We start from the raw sequence: 12,771 nt of genomic DNA on the forward strand, positions 1-12,771 counted from the left end.
ACCCTAGCGTCACCGAACCTTAACTGTGTAGACCCTACGGGTTCGGGAGACATGCAGACATGACCGAGACGACTCTCCGGTCAATAACCAACAGCGGGATCTGGATACCCATGTTGGCTCCCACATGTTCCTCGATGATCTCATCAGATGAACCAAGATGTCGAGGATTCAAGTAATGTCGTATACAATTCCCTTTGTCAATCGGTACTTTACTTACCCGAGATTCGATCGTCGGTATCCCAATACCTCGTTCAATCTCGTTACCGGTAAGTCACTTTACTCGTTCCATAATGCATGATCCCGTGACTAACTACTTAGTCACATTGAGCTCATTATGATGATGCAATACCGAGTGGGCCCAGAGATACCTCTCCGTCCTACGGAGTGACAAATCCCAGTCTCGATCTGTGCCAACCCAACAGACACTTTCGGAGATACCTGTAGTGCACCTTTATAGCCACCCAGTTATGTTCTGAAGTTTGGTACACCCAAATCATTCCTACGGTATCCGGGAGTTGCACGATCTCATGGTCTAAGGAAATGATACTTGACATTAGAAAAGCTTTAGCAAACGAACTACACGATCTAGTGCTATGCTTAGGATTGGGTCTTGTCCATCACATCATTCTCCCAATGATGTTATCCCGTTATCAATGACATCCAATGTCCATGGTCAGGAAACCGTAACCATCTATTGATCAACGAGCTAGTTAACTAGAGGCTCACTAGGGACATGTTATGGTCTATGTGTTCACACATGTATTACGATTTCCGGATAACACAATTATAGCATGAACAATAGACAATTATCATGAACAAGGAAATATAATAATAACCATTTTATTATTGCCTCTAGGGTATATTTCCAACAGTCTCCCACTTGCACTAGAGTCAATAATCTAGTTACATTGTGATGAATCGTACACCCATAGCGTTCTGGTGTTGATCATGTTTCGCTCGTGGAAGAGGTTTAGCCAACGGATCTGCGACATTCAAATCCGTATGCACTTTACAAATATCTATGTCTCCATTTTGAACATTTTCGCGAATGGAGTTGAAGCGACGCTTGATGTGCCTAGTCTTCTTGTGAAACCTGGGCTCCTTGGCAAGGGCAATAGCTCCAGTGTTGTCATAGAAGAGAGTCATCGGCCCCGATGCATTGGGAATAACTCCTAGGTCCGCAATGAACTCCTTCATCCAGATTGCTTCATGTGCTGCCTCCGAGGCTGCCATGTACTCCGCTTCACATGTAGTTCCCGCCACGACGATTTGCTTGCAACTGCACCAGCTGACTGCCCCACCATTCAAAATATACACGTATCCGGTTTGTGACTTAGAGTCATCCAGATCTGTGTCGAAGCTAGCATCGACGTAACCCTTTACGACGAGCTCTTCGTCACCTCCATAAACGAGAAACATATCCTTAGTCCTTTTCAGGTACTTCAGGATATTCTTGACCGCTGTCCAGTGTTCCATGCCGGGATTACTTTGGTACCTTCCTACCAAACTTACGGCAAGGTTTACATCAGGTCTGGTACACAGCATGGCATACATAATAGACCCTATGGCCGAGGCATAGGGGACGACACTCATCTTTTCTCTATCTTCTGCCGTGGTCGGGCATTGAGCCGTGCTCAATCTCACACCTTGCAATACAGGCAAGAACCCCTTCTTGGACTGATCCATATTGAACTTCTTCAATATCTTGTCAAGGTCTGTGCTTTGTGAAATACCTATGAGGCGTCTCGATCTATCTCTATAGATCTTGATGCCTAATATGTAAGCAGCTTCTCCAAGGTCCTTCATTGAAAAACACTTATTCAAGTAGGCCTTTATACTTTCCAAGAATTCTATATCATTTCCCATCAATAGTATGTCATCCACATATAATATGAGAAATGCTACAGAGCTTCCACTCACTTTCTTGTAAACACAGGCTTCTCCATAAGTCTGCGTAAACCAAAACGCTTTGATCATCTCATCAAAGCGAATGTTCCAACTCCGAGATGCATGCACCAGCCCATAGATTGAGCGCTGGAGCTTGCATACTTTGTTAGCATTCTTAGGATCGACAAAACCTTTTGGCTGCATCATATACAATTCTTCCTTAAGGAAGCCGTTAAGGAATGCCGTTTTGACGTCCATTTGCCATATCTCATAATCGTAGAATGCGGCAATTGCTAACATGATTTGGACGGACTTCAGCTTCGCTACGGGTGAGAAGGTCTCATCGTAGTCAACACCTTGAACGTGTCGATAACCCTTAGCGACAAGTTGAGCTTTATAGATGCTAACATTTCCATCCGCGTCCGTCTTCTTCTTAAAGATCCATTTATTTTCTATCGCTCGCCGATCATCGGGCAAGTCTGTCAAAGTCCATACTTTGTTTTCATACATGGATCCTATCTCGGATTGCATGGCTTCAAGCCATTTGTTGGAATCTGGACCCGCCATTGCTTCTTCATAGTTCGAAGGTTCACCGTTGTCCAACAACATGATTTCCAGAACAGGGTTGCCGTACCATTCTGGTGCGGAATGTGTCCTTGTGGACCTACGAAGTTCAGTGGCAACTTGATCATGATCGTCATCATTAACTTCCTCTCTAGTCGGTGCAGGCACCACAGAAACATTTTCTTGTGCTGTGCTACTTTCTGGTTCGAGAGGGGTCATCTCATCAAGTTCCACTTTCCTCCCACTTACTTCTTTCGAGAGAAACTCTTTCTCCAGAAAGGACCCATTCTTGGCAACGAAGATCTTGCCTTCGGATCTGAGGTAGAAGGTATACCCAATGGTTTCCTTAGGGTATCCTATGAAGACGCAGTTTTCCGACTTGGGTTCAAGCTTTTCAGGTTGAAGTTTCTTGACATAAGCATCGCATCCCCAAACTTTAAGAAACGACAGCTTAGGTTTCTTTCCAAACCATAATTCATACGGTGTCGTCTCAACGGATTTAGACGGAGCCCTATTTAAAGTGAATGCGGCAGTCTCTAAAGCATAACCCCAGAATGATAGCGGTAGATCGGTAAGAGACATCATAGATCGCACCATATCCAATAGAGTGCGATTACGACGTTCGGACACACCATTACACTGAGGTGTTCCAGGCGGCGTGAGTTGTGAAACAATTCCACATTTCCTTAAGTGTGTGCCAAATTCGTGACTCAAATATTCCCCTCCACGATCTGATCGTAAGAACTTTATTTTCCTGTCACGTTGATTCTCAACCTCACTCTGAAATTCCTTGAACTTTTCAAAGGTCTCAGACTTGTGTTTCATTAAGTAGACATACCCATATCTACTCAAGTCATCAGTGAGGGTGAGAACATAACGATAGCCACCGTGAGCCTCAACGCTCATTGGACCGCACACATCAGTATGTATGATTTCCAATAAGTTGGTTGCTCGCTCCATTGTTCCGGAGAACGGAGTCTTGGTCATTTTTCCCATGAGGCATGGTTCGCACGTGTCAAATGATTCATAATCAAGAGACTCCAAAAGTCCATCTGCATGGAGTTTCTTCATGCGTTTGACACCAATGTGACCAAGGCGGCAGTGCCACAAATATGTGGGACTATCATTATCAACCTTACATTTCTTGGCATTCACACTATGAATATGTGTAACATCACGTTCGAGATTCATCAAGAATAAACCATTGACCAGCAGGGCATGACCATAAAACATATCTCTCATATAAATAGAACAACCATTATTGTCGGATTTAAATGAGTAGCCATCTCGTATTAAATGAGATCCAGATACAATGTTCATGCTCAAAGCTGGCACTAAATAACAATTATTGAGGTTTAAAACTAATCCCGTAGGTAAATGTAGAGGTAGCGTGCCGATGGCGATCACATCGACCTTGGAACCATTCCCGACGCGCATCGTCACCTCGTCCTTCGCCAGTCTCCGCTTATTCCGTAGCTCCTGCTTTGAGTTACAAATATGAGCAACCGCACCGGTATCAAATACCCAGGAGCTACTACGAGCGCTGGTTAGGTACACATCAATAACATGTATATCACATATACCTTTGGTATTGCCGGCCTTCTTATCCGCTAAGTACTTGGGGCAGTTCCGCTTCCAGTGACCGTTTCCCTTGCAATAAAAGCACTCAGTCTCAGGCTTAGGTCCATTCTTTGTCTTCTTCCCGGCAACTGGCTTACCGGGCGCGGCAACTCCTTTGCCGTCCTTCTTGAAGTTCTTCTTACCCTTGCCTTTCTTGAACTTAGTGGTTTTATTCACCATCAACACTTGATGTTCCTTTTTGATCTCCACCTCCGCTGATTTCAGCATTGAATATACCTCAAGGATGGTCTTTTCCATCCCCTGCATATTGAAGTTCATTACAAAGCTCTTGTAGCTAGGTGGGAGCGACTGAAGGATTCTGTCAACGACCGCGTCATCCGGGAGATTAACTCCCAGCTGAGACAAGCGGTTGTGCAACCCAGACATTTTGAGTATGTGTTCACTGACGGAACTATTTTCCTCCATCTTACAGCTGAAGAACTTGTCGGAGACTTCATATCTCTCGACCCGGGCATGAGCTTGGAAAACCATTTTCAGCTCTTCGAACATCTCATATGCTCCATGCTTCTCAAAACGCTTTTGGAGCCCCGGTTCTAAGCTGTAAAGCATGCCGCACTGAACGAGGGAGTAATCATCAGCACGTGATTGCCAAGCGTTCGTAACGTCTGGGTGTGCTGGGACGGGTGCTTCACCTAGCGATGCTTCAAGGACATATGCTTTCTTGGCAGCTATGAGGATGATCCTCAAGCGTATAGTTGCTACCATCGTCTTTCAGCTTGGTTTTCTCTAGGAACGCGTTAGAGTTGAGGTTGACATTAGCGTGGGTCATTTGATCTACAAGACATATTGTAAAGATTTTAGACTAAGTTCATGATAATTAAGTTATTCTAATCAAATTATTTAATGAACTCCCACTCAGACAGACATCCCTCTAGTCATCTAAGTGATACATGACCCGAGTCAACTAGGCCGTGTCCGATCATCACGTGAGACGGACTAGTCATCATCGGTGAACATCTCCATGTTGATCGTATCTTCCATACGACTCATGTTCGACCTTTCGGTCTCTTGTGTTCTGAGGCCATGTCTGTACATGCTAGGCTCGTCAAGTCAACCTAAGTGTTTTGCATGTGTAAATCTGTCTTACACCCGTTGTATGTGAACGTTGGAATCTATCACACCCGATCATCACGTGATGCTTCGAAACAACGAACTTTCGCAACGGTGCACGGTTAGGGGGAACACTTTCTTGAAATTATTATAAGGGATCATCTTATTTACTACCATCGTACTAAGCAAATAAGAAGTAAAACATGATAAACATCACATGCAATCAAATAGTGACATGATATGGCCAACATCATTTTGCTCCTTTTGATCTCCATCTTCGGGGCGCCATGATCATCTTCGTCACCAGCATGACACCATGATCTCCATCATCATGATCTCCATCATCGTGTCTTCATGAAGTTGTCACGCCAATGATTACTTCTACTTCTATGGCTAACGTGTTTAGCAATAAAGTAAAGTAATTTACATGGCGTTATTCAATGACACATAGGTCATACAAAAAATAAAGACAACTCCTATGGCTCCTGCCGGTTGTCATACTCATCGACATGCAAGTCGTGATTCCTATTACAAGAACATGATCAATCTCATACATCACATATATCATTCATCACATCTTCTGGCCATATCACATCACAAGGCATATGCTGCAAAAACAAGTTAGACGTCCTCTAATTGTTGTTGCATGTTTTTATGTGGCTTCTATAGGTTTCTAGCAAGAACGTTTCTTACCTACGTAAAACCACAACGTGATATGCCAATTACTATTTACCCTTCATAAGGACCCTTTTCATCGAATCCGATCCGACTAAAGTGGGAGAGACAGACACCCGCTAGCCACCTTATGCAACTAGTGCATGTCAGTCGGTGGAACCTGTCTCACGTAAGCGTACGTGTAAGGTCGGTCCGGGCCGCTTCATCCCACGATGCCGCCGAATCAAGATAAGACTAGTAGCGGCAAGTAAATTGACATGATCTACGCCCACAACAATCTTGTGTTCTACTCGTGCATAGTAACTCCGCATAGACCTGGCTCATGATGCCACTGTTGGGGATCGTAGCAGAAATTTAAAATTTTCTACGCATCACCAAGATCAATCTATGGAGTCATCTAGCAACGAGAGAGAGGAGTGCATCTACATACCCTTGTAGTTCGCGAGCGGAAGCGTTCAAGAGAACGGGGATGATGGAGTCGTACTCGCCGTGATCCAAATCACCGATGATCCTAGCGCCGAACGGACGGCACCTCCGCGTTCAACACACGTACGGAGCAGCGACGTCTCCTCCTTCTTGATCCATCAAGGGGGAAGGAGAGGTTGATGGAGATCCAGCAGCACGACGGCATGGTGGTGGAAGTAGCGGGGATCTCGGCAGGGCTTCACCAAGCTCAGCGAGAGGAGGAGGTGTCACGGGAGGGAGGAGGCGCCAGGGCTTAGGGTGCGGCTGCCCTCCCTCCCTCCCCCCCCCCACTATGTATAGGGCCCCTGGGGGGCGCCGGCCCTAGGAGATCCAATCTCCAAGGGGGGCGGCGGCCAAGGGGGTGGCTTGCCCCCCAAGCCAAGTGGGGCGCCCCCCACCCCTAGGGTTTCCAACCCTAGGCGCAGGGGGAGGCCTAAGGGGGCGCACCAGCCCACCAGGGGCTGGTTCCCCTCCCACTTCAGCCCATGGGGCCCTCCGGGATAGGTGGCCCCACCCGGTGGACCCCCCGGGACCCTTCCGGTGGTCCCGGTACAATACCAGTGACCCCTGAAACTTTCCCGGTGGCCGAAACTGGACTTCCTATATACAATTCTTTACCTCCGGACCATTCTGGAACTCCTCGTGACATCCGGGATCTCATCCGGGACTCCGAACAACTTTCGGGTTACCGCATACTAATATCTCTACAACCCTAGCGTCACCGAACCTTAAGTGTGTAGACCCTACGGGTTCGGGAGACATGCAGACATGACCGAGACGACTCTCCGGTCAATAACCAACAGCGGGATCTGGATACCCATGTTGGCTCCCACATGTTCCTCGATGAACTCATCGGATGAACCACGATGTCGAGGATTCAAGTAATCCCGTATACAATTCCCTTTGTCAATCGGTACTTTACTTACCCGAGATTCGATCGTCGGTATCCCAATACCTCGTTCAATCTCGTTACCGGTAAGTCACTTTACTCGTTCCGTAATGCATGATCCCGTGACTAACTACTTAGTCACATTGAGCTCATTATGATGATGCAATACCGAGTGGGCCCAGAGATACCTCTCCGTCATACGGAGTGACAAATCCCAGTCTCGATCCGTGCCAACCCAACAGACACTTTCGGAGATACCTGTAGTGCACCTTTATAGCCACCCAGTTACGTTGTGACGTTTGGTACACCCAAAGCATTCCTACGGTATCCGGGAGTTGCACGATCTCATGGTCTAAGGAAATGATACTTGACATTAGAAAAGCTTTAGCAAACGAACTACACGATCTAGTGCTATGCTTAGGATTGGGTCTTGTCCATCACATCATTCTCCCAATGATGTGATCCCATTATCAATGACATCCAATGTCCATGGTCAGGAAACCGTGACCATCTATTGATCAATGAGCTAGTTAACTAGAGGCTCGCTAGGGACATGTTATCGTCTATGTGTTCACACATGTATTACGATTTCCGGATAACACAATTATAGCATGAACAATAGACAATTATCATGAACAAGGAAATATAATAATAACCATTTTATTATTGCCTCTAGGGCATATTTCCAACAGTAAACACTTAGCTCGACGCATGCCGCCGTTGCCAGGCTGCCGGCAAAGCCCACCACATTTCGCCACTTCCGCTTGCCGCCGCCTATCGCCATCGACTTTCTCGACGTTGCTCGTGGTCGACCTAGCTCCGCTCGGTTGAGGAATCTGTCATACTTAGGGTTCTTTCTCATGGACGACAAGGTAACTAATTTAATGAGATATTATCTCATCTCTTATCCCAGTTCATCTGCCTCCTTTAATCACCCGGCGGAAATCGCCGTGAATTCATTGTTATTCGAGCTGATTTGAGGGTTTTCTTTCATTGATAGAATGTATAGTGCGCCGACACTTCAGGACTTTGCGACCTCCGCCAGAGATTCCATCTCACCATACCAGATAACTTGAGGACGTGCGCGGTATGTTCAATCTCACCCTAAATTGGTTGGCATGGCCTACTTTCCTGAACATATTCGAAATATTGCTACATTTGGATAAAGGTGCCACATGCACCATATACGTCAAAGGGGATTTTCCCCTCTTCTTTCTATATTAGGCAAATTAATGATGTATGGTTCTTTTGATTACTCTCATATTTCCATGACATCATGTTTACCCTATCTGTCTAATTATAGATTTTTGTCCTTCGATTTCAACTGTTGTACAGTTCTTTCAATTTGGGCCCATATTTGCATGTTACCATATTTTCTTTAACAATCCTACCATTTTCTGCAGCACATCCCTTGCTATGCAACAGATTATGTAGTGCACAATCTTTCCCTTTAGATAGATCAAGACTGCACGGATGTCATACTGCACACAAACCATGGATTGACAATCGTTGCTACTGTAAGACTTGATGAACGTGGTGATTCCTATTTTGGCACTGGCTTTTGGAAAGAAATTTCTAAGTTTTATGTACTGAAAGCTGGCATTAAAATTGCACTACACATCAAAAGGGCCTGGTCATGAGATATATGCTAACTTCCCCGACAAAATCATCCGTCCAGACTTTGTTCGAAGTAAGTTTTCTTTTCAACTATCTGCATGTTGACTTACCCAGCAATGTCAAATGAATTGTGTAGTATTTAAGCAACCAATTGTTATTCCCTTTTCTTACTATATTCCTACCTAAGAACTTCTAGTTACCAATACACTTTTCTATTGCTCTGTTTTAACTAAATATTCCCTGTACTCCCATTTCTATCAGAAAGCGCCGCTGACAAGGAGACTCCGGAGGTGGGGAATGGGGCTGCCAGAAAGCGGAGGCGGGGCAAGCTAAAACCGCAAGCGACTCCAGCAGGCCTAGACTTCATCAGGAGCCTCCCCGATGATATGTTGACAGTCATCATCTCCCTCCTCCCAATAAAATATGGGGCGCGTACAACCGTCCTTTCCCGGCGGTGGCGCCCCCTATGGAACTCCAGCCCTCTCGACCTCATCGACACCCACAAGCTCTGCCATGGCTATCACAAAAGTTTGGATGCGTTCTCCAAGATCCTCGGCAGTCACCTTGGCCCAATCAGAGGCCTTAGAATGGGCAAGTTCCATTCCAACGGCAAGGACCGAGCCAAGCTTGACGATTGGTTCCGATCCCTCGCCCTAGATCAGCTCGAGGAGCTCACTTTTGATGATGGGCATATGCGGTCGCTGCCAACGTCCGCACTCCGCCTCGCACCCACACCGCGCGTCGCCAAGTTCAGGAACTGCCATCCCCCCTCATTGATGTGCCCGCTCTTATTCTACCACGACTGAAGCACCTCGAGCTCGTCGTCGTCCGCCTCTCAAACGGTGACATGGAGCGCCTGCGCCATGGCTGTACTGCACTCGAGTACCTTTATCTTCAGGCGATCAATGGGTTGAGTACCTTCCACATCACCTCCATGACTCTCCGGACTATTTATGTGTGTTGCTGGTGCGGCAGGAAGACATCACAAGATGTGTACCACAGTATGGTCATTGAGGACACACCTGCACTTGAGAGATTACTTGTAGTTGATCAAGAAGGTCCAACAAGAATCAATGTAATTTCTGCGCCGAAATTGATAGTGGTGGGCTACTCGTCTCACAAATACTCCGAACTTGTTATTGGATGCACACCCGTTCAGGTACAACAGCCGCATTCTACCTCTCCTTCTACAAATTAACATTATTTCTAATTTTGAAGATGTTTGTTCGTCTGTCATTCAGAAAATGATTCTGACAAACTTGACCCTGAAACTGCGCACAGTGAAGGTCTTGGCACTAGAATCTATCGGCCCCAACCTGGAGCAAGTTGTCAGTTTCCTGAGATGCTTTCCGTGCCTGAAGAAGCTATATATCGAGGTGATGTTCCTTTCCTGTTAAATGTTAACCATAAGGGAGTTCAATTTGTGACACCTTTTTCCATGTTTACAATGACAATGTAGTACGATTTCGGAAGGTTCTTTTGGAGGATTTCAGTACATTCATGTCCCCCCCATATTGGTTGCTTGATCCATATGGTTACAATCAATAAGCATTTCTCCTTTGGATTCATCTGTACTAGTTTTCTTAGGGAACTTTTCATCCACTCCAACCTCTTGTGAAGAAGGCTACATTTTTCTAGAATGTAATCAAATGCCCATGTTAATCATGTCAGATCAAAGATGGCATGTTAGTGCATTTTTTACAAATCCTAAAAACCAAATAGGCCTGCAGTAATGTTCAAAACTGCATGTAGGCACTAACACGTTTTCTTCTTTTGCAGATAAGATTAGGCCCAGTGGTGGATAATGTGATACAACATAACAATCACGTCGAATGCCTAGATCTGCATCTCTCATAAATTACTTTGAACTCCTACCGACGGACCTTACCGGAGATCATATTCGCCAGGTTCTTTGTTCTCAGAGCAAGGGTGCTGAAGGAAATGAGGTTTGCCCTACATTTATTTCGCAAAAATGAATGGTTTGTTGATCAGCGCCGGCGCCTGCGGCAGAATGGAATAGGCTCCAAAAATATTGAATTTCATTTTGGAACTTCAGATGACAGTGTAACCGGAAGTCATCGTGTCAACCCCATACACGACTTCTCAGTGGCTGACCCCTTTGCAAAAATTGTGAGGTTTCGAAACTAGACTTAGAAGCTGTGATATTAGTTTGAACCTCTCTGATATCCATGTTCAGCGGATCAGCGCGAGCGTTTGCAGCCGATGAGCTAAATTTCATTTTTAATATCAGTTTGAACCTTGTAATCTTCGAATTTGAGCCATATAACTCTGGAATTTGAACCTTGTAATATTTCGAGCTTTTGTGGTACAATCGTTGAAATGGCATCGTATGAGACTCGTATATTGCTAGCACTATTTTGACCTTAATATGCAATGGTCTTAGATTTTATTAACCATTCTTGAATCTGTTTACCTTGTCGATCTCACAGCACACGATCTGTATAGCTAACTCGACTGCGATCTTCGACATTATTGCACACAGTTGGTTTCTTCCACCGTGTGCACTGTAGAGCATAGAATTAATTATCGCACTCGAGTGTCCATCATCACCCTTCTGTGTAACTTTGACCTCACAACCCAAGGGTAAACTTATGACCGAAGTCATTCCACACACTTCGTTTTTACAAAGCTTTTTACCAATAAACGCCCATGATTTGTCCCTCCTCTAGCCGACGCGTGGCCAAACTAGTCGGGCGGGAAGCTTGCGCGGTAAACATCGCGGTAGCGCGGGAACAGGCTCGCCGACGATACATTTGGCGCCTCTTCGAGCCCACGCGTGCGGTGCGGTGTTGTCAAGCGTGCACTGGAATCCTCCGCTATGAACGCCGTGACAAGACCTGACGATTACAGGCCGGCCGGCCCCCATTTATTATAGCAGCCATTTAACCCTTGTGTCTCTTCAACCTTTCGATCGCGCCCCACCATTGCAAGAAGCACACCCACCACTATAAATTCTTAGAGGGTATCCTGCGCAGCTCCAACGGTGCTCCGAGCGGCTGCCTACGATGAGCAACCGTTCACCATGCGTGCCGTGGTGGACACCCACAGAAGGTTCATGGACCTCTCGGTGGTGTACACCAACGACCCGGTCTGGGTGGAGCACTCCATCCACATCATGGAGAAGTACAAGGTGGTCGGGTTCGACCTCGAGTACACCCGCGCTCGTGCCGGGTCTCGTCCCAAGGTCGCCGTCGCCCAGATGTGCATGCGCCACCACGTCCTCGTCTACCACTACTGCCTGGCCACAAGGCCTTGCGAGCGTTTCGCCAGGTTTGTCAACAGCCCCCACTACATGTTCGCTATGGTGGACATCACCAACGATGTAAAGGCGCTCGAGAATTCGGGCATCGCCTGCCAGAATCTTGTCGACATCCAGGGCCAATACAAGATCTGGGGCAGCAAGGAGCATGAGAGGGACTCACTGGTTCACCTCGCCGAGGCCATCATCGACCCCTACTACAGAGACATGAAGGATTCATGCAACAAGGACAAGCGTGCCTGGCACTCGGCCTGGATGGAGAAACTCGACAAAGCTCATGTCATGTACGCGGCCAAGGAGGCGTACATGAGCTACGACATGTACATGCGGATCGTTGACATGAGGAAGTGCATCCTTCCCCAAAACGGCTAGGGATCCAGCCGGAAGCAGAGCAATAGCAAGCGTCGTCGTAACAATAAGTAGATGATTAGATCCTCGTTTCTCCTACTTTAGTATGCATGTAATTGCTTACTTTGGTGTGTGGAAATGTTATATGTGTAGTCACTTGTGTAATCGTATGCTTAATTTGGTTATGCAATGCTATCTTTTTAAGTATATATGTTGATGCTCTACAGACAGAGCGTGGATGTTGTGCGGACAAAGAAAATCACATCGCACACAGACTAAACAATGGAACCCGTCGGTGATGTTTTCATCAATCACTCACAATTATATACCAGCAATCGTTTGCTCACAACACACA

Source organism: Triticum aestivum, chromosome 5D (assembly GCF_018294505.1).
Source record: "Triticum aestivum cultivar Chinese Spring chromosome 5D, IWGSC CS RefSeq v2.1, whole genome shotgun sequence".
In the NCBI taxonomy this organism is placed as follows: domain Eukaryota; kingdom Viridiplantae; phylum Streptophyta; class Magnoliopsida; order Poales; family Poaceae; genus Triticum; species Triticum aestivum.